At 39.6% G+C, this 13,536-nt stretch overlaps 1 pseudogene; it reads left to right on the top strand.

Annotated features, from left to right (window-relative positions):
- The first annotated feature begins 751 nt into the window (after positions 1-751).
- On the top strand, positions 752-2,734 carry LOC111826259 (annotated as a pseudogene).
- The last annotated feature ends 10,802 nt before the right edge of the window (positions 2,735-13,536 follow it).

A 13,536-nucleotide genomic window follows, 5' to 3' on the forward strand; every position in this document is an offset into this window, starting at 1 on the left:
CAAGACTTGGGACTAGTCCTGAGGGTTTGCCCTGTCCCAAGGCTATCTTTTATCATCTTAAGCCTCCCTTAAGACATGGTCCCTGTTTACAGATGGCTTTGACATGCTTAGACATGTTTCTAAAAAGTGACATTATAAAGCACCCTGTGCCAATAACCTAACAGGAGGTTGCTTCCCTACTGTAATTCAGTGGAGGCAGCAGTCATTAGGGGCTTCAAGAAAGGGGAAGGTACCTGGCTGGTGTGGTTCAGTGGTTGAGCATCAACCTATGAACCAGCCGGTCACGGTTCGTTTCCTGGTTGCAGTCTCGATCCCTGGTCGGGGGTGTGCAGGAGGCAGCTGATCAAGGATTCTCTCTCATCATTGATGTTTCCATCCCTCTCTCCCTCTCCCTTCCTCTCTGAAATCAATAAAAACATTTGAAAAAAGAAAAACAGAAAGAGGAAGGTGTCAAGCAGGGGATGGTACCATAAACAGAAGCCGTTAGAGGCTGGCAGTGGAAGCAAAAGTGTGGCATAGAGAGAGAGAAAAAAAAACTGTGTTTAATAAGACTAGGATGGTGTGCCTGAAATAATTTCTGAACAAAAACATGGGGAAGTGGAGGAAGGAATCTGATGGATAAGGTCAGGGCTGGGAGCTTTACTGCATATGGAAGTCCAAGCCCTGAAAGGCTCCGGAGCTTTGCTTGATCAGTCAGCGTGAAGGTGGTTTCCAGGATGCAAGGAGAGCCCAATGAAGCCCCTTACAATAAATGCTAATAAAGTGCTGGGACTTGGAATCAGGGATCAGCAGCAAGTTTGGAAAGGAGAGGTACGACATTGAAGAGTTGGTAACCAATGTGCTGTTGAGAAGGTAAGCAAGAGAAAGTTAGTTACAGGGGGAAAAAGAATGAAAATTTCTTCCAAAAGTTATTCTAGAAGGGTCATTCATTAGAGTAGAACTGATAAAGATATTACCTAAAACCTTTCAGAAGTTGTATCAAAACCCAAACTCCTTAGCATCCCTTAAAAGCCCTCCATGGGACCTCCTCCTAATTCTGAAGCCTGTTTGCCTGTCATAACAACTAGCAGGTTCCAGAATAGACCAGTCCTCTTGCTCACAACCTATCTGAAAAAATACTCTGCTTCTCAAGATTCAGTTCTGGTCTGACCCTTTTATAGTCTTCCCTGCCTCCGCCCCCAGACAGAGGCAAGCTCAGCCTTTCCTTTGCACGCAGTGTGCCTCTATCCCAGAGGAAAAGCAGCGAGTACAGTTTGACTCACCAGAAACAGTCTGGTTGAAGGTGGAGCAGGGCGGTGAATCACTCATTGGCTGGGGGTGGAGAGGACCCCAGGACTCCTGCTGTCTTCCTCCCTGACAACGTGAACTGCTCTCTTACCTCGCAAAGGGCCCGGTGTCCACCTTGAGCTGACTAGGTATTGCTGGCCGAGGCCTTTTGGAACCTGGAGAAGTCAGTTGTCCAGGCTACTCACTTAGCATAGCCCTGAGTTTCTTCCTCCCATCTCAGGAGGTGCAGCTGCCCGTGGACAGGCTCCTGACAGACGGGCCCGCTCCGAAAGAACCCGAGCCCCTGGTCATCAGCGAAGTCTTGCATCAAGTGACCCCAGTCTTCAGACAGCTCCTTCATGCCAACTGGCCAGAGAAGGGAAAAGGAGACCAAGGTCACTATACCTCTGAGGAAACAGGGTACAGTGCCTCGAGATTACCACCTCCAAGAGCTCTCACGGCGGAGACAGGGCAGCTGGTGGATCTGTACAAGGTGCTGGGGGGCAGGAGCCCCAACTCAAAGCCAGGAAACCCAGCAAGCCCCTCGCGGGTCCTCCCAGGGGACTACCTTCCCACCCAGGAGGGCTACTTACCCTCCAATATAGATTACCTCCCTGCACACGAGGCTCCTGGAACTGAGCCCCCGGAAGAACTGGAGCCTCAGCACATCTCCCTTTCTGTGTTCCCCTCAAGTACCCTGCAACCACTCCCCTTCTCCTGTGGTGAGAAGCTGACTTTGGATCGGTTAAAGATGGGGTGCGGTTCCCTCATGCTTTGAGTGAAGATTGAAACTTGGAAAGTTGAAGTGCTCCCAACCAGCGCAGCAGGCCCATCGAGCCAGCCCTCTGCTCGCTGTCATCACCTCTGGTGCTACCATTAGGTCTGGTTGCAGCTAGAGGGCAGTCAAGCCAGCTCAGGGTGATCTCAGGAACTAAGTTGGCTGCAACCCAGATACTTCCACCTTGCCTTCTCTAGAGGCTTGATATTACATTGTGGACTTACAGACTCCAGACTAAGTTCCCACAACTTCCTTGGCTTTGCTGCAGAGTGGAAACCAAAGCTCTTACTGGCAATAGCATATAGTCCTGAGGACTGTTCACACAACTGTTTATAAAGCAGCTACTACATACCAGGTCTTATGTCTCACCGGCCTATCTGCACTGTTCAGTACTGGCTGTTGACTCTTTGGGATGTGGCAAATATGACTGAAGAACTGAATTTTGATTGTAATTATGTCACACATGGCTAATGGCTACTGTATTCAGCACAACTACAGATAATGGACACATTGGTGAGAATTACAGGGGGAGCCTCAGCCTAGTTTTGCAATTGACATAAAAGACCCTGATAAACACCAATATAAAAGGATTTCCAAGATGGTTCTGACTGTCCTTTTTTGTGGAGGCCTAAGAATGCATTTTCCCCCCCTAGCTTCGCTGGTTAGGTTTGTTTTGCCTTCATCATGCAGTGAATCCAGAGCAGCCTGATGGTGGACCCACCTTAGCGCCCTGAGCAAGCGGCCTCCCCTCTAACATCAGGTGTCTTGAAAGGGAGTGGGCTGCCACACTCCTGTCATCTTTCCTGCTTTCCTTCTTGGGGAAAACTGCACTGGTCCTCAGAGTTCTTTTCCTCAGCACAAATTGGAACATGACCCATACTTTACTGTTACGATCTGTGGCCCTGGCCTGTCACCTCCCCTTGCCCATCACTGCCTCTATGCAGTCACTGTAGGCATTTCTGTTAAGCTGGTGGTCCAATTGCTGATAGTAACTTTTAGGTCCAAGACTTTTTTCTCTTAAATCTCTGTCAAGCTTGGGACCTACCTCCTACCCCCATCCCACCTACTGGAACTGAGGCATGTGTCCCTCAGAGCTTCAGCAATTGAAGTAACAAACATTGCTCTGTTTGTTCATGTTGTTAGACATGTCTAACTCGTCACCCATGCTCTTGCCATTCCAGACTTAACATATTTTCTCCCAGGCTTTTCCTTCCTTACATCTCTGTTCAACTCTCTTTAGCCGCTGTGTGTAGTCCCTTGCATCTCAGCAGCTCCATAATTGGCTTGCTTGCACCCAGGATGTGGTGCCTCATTTGTCTGCAATGGGCCAAGACAAGGATACCTCCTTAGAAGGTGGCCAACCTATCACCTCTTGGCAATGGAAGCCAACTTTTCTTTCTTGCAATACTTGTTTTACAATCCTTGATCTTCTTTTGATTACCTTTCCATCTTGTCACTCTGCCCTTCTCCACTTGGTCCCAAAAATAGAAACTTGCTCCCAGTTTTCCTTACACCTTCATCCCCCCTGCCCGCCCCTGCCCCCCATCCTTTCTGTTCCCTTAAAACCCCAGGGGATAATGCAGTCATTTGTTTTCCTAAAAAAGTAAAAATAAATATTAAACAGGGAGACTTCTCAGACTCCTAAAGGCTTCTCCTTCTAAGGATGCAGAGGCCTCCTCAGTGCGCCCCTAGCATGATGCCTATACAGTCTACTTCCTCTGGACTGTAAATAACTTGAAGGTGGGAACCATGCAGTCTTCTCCAGCACCATACCAGGTACATGATAGGCTATCAATAAAAAGTAAGAGATGTCACCGGCCACACTTTCATTGTGTTCCTTCTGTCCCAGCAGCCAGTCTAGCTGTGTGTGCTTCCTCTTTATTGGGACAACTGAGTTTGCATTTGTTGATCCCCAACGCCCCCTTCTGCCTTGCTGTCCACTGGCAGTACTGCTGTTACACGTGTAGCAGAATTTAAAAACATATCTGAGGAAGACATTGGCTGCTCACATTACCAGGGAAAATGTCCTCTTCCCATGAATGACAGAGGATGGGTAACCCTGTTCTGTCCTTGCACTAAGTAGTTTCACACACCCCTTTTCTGTCCACACAAAATCCCAAGTCAGGTGGCTTAATTTACCAGGACTAGGTAGAGCTCACCAAGATCCATACAACCAGTTTCATTCCTCAAGAAAATCAGCAATGATTTAAATCCTCACTCCCAATATACATCCAAAGCCAATCCAGGAATTTCTGCTCTATTCAAACACATTACATTTCTTTGTTTTCTCTCTCTGACTGAAATATTATAAAGTCCAAGTTCACATGTACTGGATACATGGGACTCTCCACCACTAATCCTTGTGCAGAAATCCAACTCTTTGAATTGTTCCTTGAAAGGGGCCTTTCCTAGGAGGCAGAGATCCTATTTCCTGGGCTTGTCTTAAACAAACTAGTGCTATCTAGTTCTTTTCTTTTACTGTCTTTCCCCTTCCACCCTGTCCCAATTTCCCAGTTTCCATTAATAGCCTACAGCTGCAACTTGCCAATGCCCGAGGCCAGTGAAAAGATGCCAAGCTAGGCATTCTATTCCAGTGAATCCGTTTGATTCTTGGTTTTTCTGAAACTTCTTCCTTCACATGACACACTTGTCGTGTAGGAGCCCTGCTTTTCTCTAATTGCAGGACTCATGGATGTTCACATTACCCAAGCTTTATGATAGGTGAATCCTCAAACTACTCTCTAGAACAGGAGTGGGGAATGTCCAGCCCCATGGGCTGTATAAGGCCCAGGAAATCATTTGGTCTGGCCCTACCAGGCATTAAGGGTAAGTTAATTAAATGTTTGACCGAATATAGCAGGCCAATCTTTAAGTTGATAACTTTGCTTGGCCTCCAAACGATGTTATAAATATCCATATAGCCCTTGGCAGAAAAAAGGTTCCTCACCCCTGCTCTAGAATAAAAGATCAGCAAGGTCTCTTCTCTGGCCCTGCCCCCCCTAAAAAAGATAATTCAATCAATTGGCTAATGGACAACTAAAGAAACAAGTCATATCTTTACATCAGCCTATTCTGGAATAAATTTCCAATTAAAAATTTGCAAAATCCCCACACACCAAGTTAGATAAAAAAAATATTTGCAACATGTGCCAAAAATAACATTCTTACAGATCATTTTGAAAAAAGCCAATACTTCAAAGAAAATAGATTAAGAAACAGGAAACATTAAATGCTCAACAAGCATTAAGAAAACAATTACCTGCAATCAAATAAATTAAAATTGAACACCACTTTTCACTTACCAAATTAGCAAGATGTAAGGAATAACCAGAAACTGGGTGTTTGTAACCAGGTATGCTAGCTAGCTTCTTTCTGGAGGCTGGGCAGTATTTTTTTTAATGCTTTTATTCATTTCAGACAGGGAGAGGGGAGAAAAATATCGATGAAAATCGATTGGCTGCTTCTTGCACACCGCCTACTGGGGATTGAGCCTGCAACCCAGGCATGTGCCCTGACCTCCTGGTTTATCGGTCGATGTTTAACCAGACACAAAGGCCAGGCTGGGCAATATTTTTTAAAATTTGAATACACAACTCCACTCCTACAAATGTAATCTAAAGAACAGATTTTATCAATAACAAATTGAATAAGACTTATCACAGCATTGATTAAACCAGAAGGGCCTGTTAGTAGGAACTTGGCTAAATCATCTATACAAATCCATTACCCCTATTTCATTATGCTCTGAATAAGAAAAATGCTAACTAAACTAAAATGCCTCAATTTCTATGGTGCACGAGCCCCTAACCCTCTGAAATTGGAATGGATCTTAGAATTGAAAAGCATACTATGCAATCTTTCAAAAAGTGTAACAATATTTGACATAGAAATGGTCAGCTGCAAAAAAATGAACAGAAGGATCACATCATCTTTATAAATCAATGCAAAAGTTTTTGAAATATACACAAAAATGGTAATAGTGGTTTCTAGCCATAGGTTTTTAAATTACACTTCTGCATTCTTTTCATTAAATACTCCTTACTCTGGTAATTGGATAGTCAACTAAATATAACTAATCTTCCCCCCCAAAGACCTGACACAAGGGGTCGAGACACTACCAACCACTTTATGATCCATCTCTCTTTCATCCTCCACCCGACACCTTCACTGACCTTTACCTCGCCTGTCAGTTGGTAGAAAATTCATTATGACACCCTAGGTGAGAGTGGGGATTGGGGATGTTAAGGTAATAACTGAAGCAATGCATCTTTGAAATACAAAGTTTATATAACAAGCCAAATATTGCCAAATTCCCACTCAACATATAACACAGTATATTCGTTCCTTGGTATCCTCCGTGGTTTGGTTCAGGACCACCCCTGCTCAGATACCAACATTGTTGAATGCTCAAATCCCTTGTACAATGTCAGCAACAATGTATTTTTTTGAATACTTTTAATCCTCAGTTGAATCTGTGGATCTGGAACCATGGATAGAGGGGATCATATTCAGTACATGCTGTTTTTAAATATGTAACCCAGTTCTCACCATGGCTGGTTTAAGGCAGACCACTATACAGAAAAAGAAACTGAAATACAATTAGCGAAAGTCACACTAGTACCTAATACAGGACAGTCTAGTTTCAGGGCATAACTTTCAGCTATGCAAATGACTGCTCTACAAACTTACATCAATTGGGATGCCATCTTTGGAGCTGTTTTACTAAATAACCAAAACCTGGCATTTCCATACTTCTAAAGTCCTAGACCACTCTTGGTTCCTAAGAAATCTACCTTAAAAACAAAACCACACAGGTAAATTTTTAAGTTGACAAATCTGGTACTACTGAATTTGTTAATTTATCTACCCAGCTAATCTAAATCCTACAAGGCACAGGTAGGCAAAGAAAGGAGAGAACACTCCCAAGAAAATCCATTTATATTAAGAAAATTATAAATGGAAATTTCAAGCTATAAATATCATTAAGCCTTTTAAATAGAAAAGTAACTAGAGAAATTGTGCTCTTTAGTTATAATAGCTATAACCCCACTGATTTGCCTACTGCTTTTTTCCCAACACGAAGGCTATTATTTCCTAAGCAAAAAGGAATTAGGACTACATAACTCAATTTTTGTTGCTGGTATTATTAAAACATAAATGCCTGTCCTTTACGCTATGGTAACTGGCTGCACATGTTGTTAGTGGTCATTTACTTACAAGTGGTTAAGTAGGTTCTGCTGAAATTTCAGTAACATCTCTAAGAAATATACAAACGCATTATGTGCTACAATGGGGTCCCTTTAAGTCAATTGGGGCCACTTTTCAAATTCCACAACTTCAAGGTATTCCATAAAACCCTGGCCTTGTCTAGGCAAGAGACTGTAGGCAGATTCAAAATAGCTTTTCCTTCCTTGCCAATTTCAGACATTTTACTACCTATAGGTAATAGGAGCCAAGGAAATACTGTAAAGGCTGTTATAAGATTCTCACAGAGAATAAGCTATACTGAAAGGCCCTAAATTATCACTGGACAGGCAGGCCCACCCACAAACAAGAAATTTCCACTATATTCAAAAGCTGCAAAAACATTAAAAAAGATTTGTTCCTTTACTAAAGAAAATCACAATTCACTTGCTAAAATGGCTTATACATCTCCCTGCAGAGTAGGTGAGAATGTGGCCTGTGTTAACCCGAGGATAGTTTCTTGTGCTGTACCAAGTCCAAAAGGCCCCATACCCAGCCTTCACCAGTCAAAAAATCCCTCAAGGTGAAAACAGGACACTGCAGAATTTCATTTAAAACAAAAATCTCACTTTATTCCATCACAAAGGGAGTAAAAGACCATTTGCCTTCTTTTCTTAGCACTGTAGAAAATAAAATCTTCTCTCCTGCGGTTCTTCTTCTCATACTTGTGCTACAGCACCACAAGATTCCTTTGCATTCCTATATACACTTCCTTTAGTTTACCCTCTCCTATGACAGGGTAGCTTTCATTGCAATTGAGTTGGTTTTTTAAAACACCCACTTTAAAGTGTAATAACTTAGTAGCAAAAGTGATGATCTTGGAAAAAAAGGGGGGTGCACATTAATGCTCTCCTATAATCTGGAGGTGCTAGTTATGTTCCTCAACAGTACAGGTTTGGGGATTTTTTTTGGTTCTTAATAAACATTACCAATTTTTCCTGAAGAGAATTTCTTTCTCATATGCCAAGTACTTTCACTTAGCATTCATTACACAGTATCCAAACCACTTCTGCTTCAGTCAGCATGACTTCCAATTCTACCTTTTGGCAAAAGGCAGGGAGGTCAGTCCAATTGTTAAAAACTGATATACTGGATTTTGTTGAGAAACAGTGACAAAGTGCCACTCAATCTTCAAAGAATACTGTAGTGAACAAAATATAGTGGTCTGTAGTACACACTATACCTGCTAAGTATGTGATTTTTCTATGCTAGTGACCAATGAACATGTCTTAAAAGTAGCTTTAGCCAATCCAGTCTTCCCAAGCACTCCTCAGAAACTCCTAAACTATAGCACCTAAGTGAAGCCTTGTACATGTAAGGTTTGTATACACAAGACCAAGTCAAAACCAAATTATTTGTAGTTTGTAGGAAAGGTTCTTCCTTTTTTACTGAGGAAAAAAACAGTGGAAGCTTCATTGGAAATTCAGAATTTCCAGGGAGAAGACAAACCAACTATCTTTGAAAAGCTATCTGCCGGTGTTTAGTTCAATTCATTAATTATTAAATCCTAAACATTTTCAGGCATAAAATTGGAAGGGGTAGGGGGGAATCTACCAACTTCTCTGATGTGTTTAAGTCATCAATTTCCAAAACAGCCCCTGGCAGTCTAAGCACAAAATGTCTAAATGTGCTGGCCTATTATTGTCAGTGTGGTTGCCAAACAAAGCAACATTTCACCATGGATTATTATACCCAAGGCGTGAAACAAGCAATTCCAACATGCAAAGTTCCCCAAGTTCCTGACATTTAGCTAATAAAAAAATTTAATGCAATTTGACAAAATTCTAGGTAGTCAAGAACCAAGCTCAGCTGGATCACTTTATACAGAACCATCATTCTAGGTAGATAAAAATGCTATTTCTTCCAATTAGAGGTCTTTTAAAGTTCCTAAAGTCTGTTAAATCAGCTATAACTACGATTAGGTGATCTAAACAATAATGCCTAAAGATAAGCTATTTCCCATTTTCCCTACTCAGTTCACCAAATAACAGGTATCATAATCCTGAATATTAACCCTTCACTGTTCACATTTCCATACCAGTAATGCAGCTATTATAAGTAATCAAAACCACAGCAAGCTCTATTCAGAGCAATTCTCATTACCTGATATGAATCCATTATCTAAATAGGTTTAAAAAATCCATAATCAGAATTCTCATAAACGTTATCACCAGGTATCTTGTCTTGAATGCACAAGGCTTAGAATAAACATACAATGCACCGGGAACTGCTCCTCTCCCCCAAATGGGCAGCAAAAGGGACAAAGGTTACTGATTTAAAGCACTAAGTACCTGCATAATACCTCAAACTAACAATTTGGTAAATTATTTTCTAGCTTGTATAGGCCATTTCTCACCTTTTCTTTCCTTCCGTTTAGAAGTGAACAACTGACTCCCAGTTATTCAGTACAGAAGTCATCAATGGCACAAAATCTAAACTCTGCCCAAATGAATATCCTAATAAAGTAATCCTCAGAAGTCATTCATTCTTGTCCTAGCTCAATCTATGAAGTTAACAGACATTTCTTACCCATTCAGAATTCTCATCTCATGGAAAAATTAATCACAATAGAAAGATTTCAGTACTGAGTGACAAGAAGTGTCACTAAACATGAATCATGAAACTATAACCATGGCATTAAGCTTACTTTTATAGCAAATTTATACTTTCCTTAACAGCTTTTAGGATAACATTTAAGTTATAAACTACATAATCTTTTCTTAAAGTAAGATCATCTTTACTAAGTGGCTACCAGATATATTGGCCCTTATCCTGAGTATAAAAGAGGCAAAAAAAATTGCTTTAAAATACTTCTGATTTCACAACTTCCCACAGGGTAGGATGATTTAATTTGTGGCTAAAAATGACACTTTTATTTAAAAGAACTCTTATATGTGCTGACCTAGAAGTGATAGCTTAGATCAGGATTCAGCAAACGTTTTCTGTTAAGGGCCAGATAATGTTTTAAGCTATGTGGGCTTCATACATCTTTGTAGAATAGTTTTGTTTCTAACCCTTTCAAAACAAGCCACAGGCTGAAAATTTGCAGACTCCAGGCTTAGATATAGCACTTTATTTAAATGACACTTCCATACTATTACTTTTTTCTGTAGCCAAAATCTTGATGGCCTTATTCATCTTTATACCCTAATTACTTTCTGAAATTAAACTTCTAATTCTTTAGGACACAACCTTTCACTATATTCTTCTCAGACTGAAACACTTATTCCAAACATTTCTCATATAAACTTCCTATTTGCATGACTTCAAAATCAAGTAAGAGTCTCAAATGGAGAGAACATATCCAAGGTAAACCCAGGCCGAGCAAAAAGTAATTGAACCCAAATTTCTGAAAGCTGACACTTAATCTATACCTCAACTATAAAACCTGACAATTTTGCAAATGTTAAATTTGGTCTGAAGCTTGATTAGAGATCATTTTACTGCAATGTCACTAGATATACTCTGCAAAGTATAACAGTAATTAACTTCTAGGCTTTTCCCACTTAACTTGGAGATCTGGCTTTTATAAGGTTCAGACTCAATAAACACTTATTTACATGTTAACCTCAGCATAATTACAGATGTTTGGGTTAGAATCTATTTTCTCAGCCTCTATTTCAGTGGTTCTCAACCTTGGCTGCACATTAGAATCACGTGGGAATCTTTTTAAAATCCTGATTTCTGGGCCTCATCCTCCGGAAATTCTGTTTCTTTGTTATGGGGTGGGGCCACATTAGTAACAAAGAAACAGAATTTCCGGAGGATGAGGCCCGAAAATCTGGGATTTTAAAAGAAATCCCAGGTGATTCTAATGTGGCGCCAGGTTGAAGACCCCTGCGCTCTATTTACTTTAAAAAATAGAATTACATGCACCTGAGAGCCAAGGATTTGTTATGCCAGTTACTTAAATGTTGGGATAGATGTCCATAATATCAGGTTCCAGCAGTTTCACATTTCTCCTTAATTTTTTTTAACCTTTAATACTCGTTGGTTCCTTCAACACAAAGCTAGTGCTCTTAAAGATTATTTTTGAAGTCCAATATATAATATTTAGACTTCATATGCAACTCCCTAAGAATGTAAGATTTTTTCTATTTCAGTGCAATCATCACTAGCGACTAGAAAAATAACACATTCAGAATGATTACTTAATATACTCCCTCCAAACCCATACCAAAAAATAAGCCCCAAATATATTTAAACCCTGGAGATGATATGTATGTCCTACTTCCACTTTTAAAAGTGAGTAAAGTAACTATGTATAATACCTAGTGACACATTTAAAAATCTTTCATAACTCCACACAGGTCTCAAAACAGTATTTAAACTAAAGAAGAAATCATATTCCAATCATTTCAATGCAAACTGAAATTATCTTAAGAAATAAATTCTGGCATTACTTCCAATTAAAAGCATCCATAAAAGTTCACTAAAACATTCAAACAGCTACAATTATTACTTATGGATCTGTATCAAGGGATTTCTTTAGAGTATTATATCTGGTTTAATACTCCCTTCAAAAAACAGTGGTGCTCAGTATAACTAATCTCTGCATTCAAAATGTGATATTGCTAAGAGAAATGCCAATGTAAGGTCAGTCCTTGAAATTCATTTTGTAAGAGTTCAACTTTCTAATTATAATACTCATTAAAATAGGCATCCCTCCCAGATAAACAAAATCTAAGCAAAAGGTAAAAAATGAAACATGAGCATTATTTTTGGGGTGCACACACAGGCCAGAAAACACATGACGATAAGTGGGTTCCTATTTGATTGTTTTTATGACTTTTAAGAAGTGAGCATGAAAATAAAATCTTTATTTTCAGTCATTACCCACCAATAAAAGAAAGTTAGGTTCACAGTTTTAGCTTGACACAAAGTGAACTAGGAGGCAAATTTACATCCATCAGATACAACTAATGGACCAACTTTTTAAAGTTCAGGCTATTGTGAAAGCTTGCAACATATCAGATATTGCTGTGTATTCTCTACTGACAAAATGCCAGCAATGGCTGACAGAGTGGAACTTGTGAAGTGTTAATAGCAGGTGTTTTCTATATGTTGCTAGAAATCAAGAGGTTTATAAGCAGGTTGCAAGTCCAGAAATGAGTTAAGATGAAAAGTCCAAACACACTAACTTAGGAGGGATCAAGAGTCCATATGGACTAATTTAACACTTGCCTCTGGGTAGCAGTTATGTTGGTAAATATAAAATTATATTAGACATTAGCACCAGTACAGAACACACTCTGCATAAGATTCAAATCATCAGCACAAGTTATTCATCATTAAAAACCAATTACCTCCTTCCTAATAAGATGTCAAACTAGTAGGTAACTAGGTTAATAAGTCTAATTCAAATGAATAACTTTTATACTGTACATCTCTTTTGGAAGTATATGGGAGAGCTAATCAGCAAACAGCAGACATTTTATGATTTTAAGATTTTCAATATTTTAAAAACTGGACATTACTACACATAGGTAGAAAATTACTGAAAATGAGTGACAAAAATTTTTTAAAGCTAAATAAAATTCATTTTCTGCTTAAAAATAAATATGGCAGAAGATTTAAAAAAATCCTAGAAAACCAGTTTATTGATCATTCTCTACATGTTTACTAAGTGCGTTGACACTCCCATTCAGGAATCCATTATTAACCTACTTTTCTAATATAGGAAGAGGTAAAAGATACTTATTATTTTCTGTGGAACAGTCATTTATCAACTTAAGACCAAAACTAACAGCAATGTAGGAAATTAGGCATCAATAAGATTTTTGGCTTATATTTCATGGGTGGTGCTGCTGTTCCAACCTTAGAAAGTAAAGCTGTCTGCTTTCCAAATTCCGAAAAGTAACACACTCCCACATCTTACCATACTAACCAGGCCCTTTGGTTTCTTTAGAACAGGAAGGGATAAAGGATCATTGATTATGGGTATATAATTTTGATTTGGAACCTTTCACAAACAAATCATATCGAGTGGCCAGAAGCAGTTTATGAATTAACCAAATCAACTTTGTTATACCCACCCTGTTGGAGGGTGAAAAGCCCAACACCCATAAAACTATTTCACCTGACAGGATGTGTTTTTCAACAATAAGTAGTTTAAACAACTTTCTATTAGACCGTAAGGTGTCTAGTTTGGTTTTTGAAATGGGAAAGTCACACACTTTTAAATATAGTTGAAATTGTCAATCAATTATAAATTGAACTTAATGAACTATGCAGGAGCAAGGATTAAT

The sequence above is a fragment of the Myotis lucifugus genome, unplaced genomic scaffold (assembly GCF_000147115.1).
Source record: "Myotis lucifugus unplaced genomic scaffold, Myoluc2.0 scaffold_63, whole genome shotgun sequence".
Classification (NCBI taxonomy): domain Eukaryota; kingdom Metazoa; phylum Chordata; class Mammalia; order Chiroptera; family Vespertilionidae; genus Myotis; species Myotis lucifugus.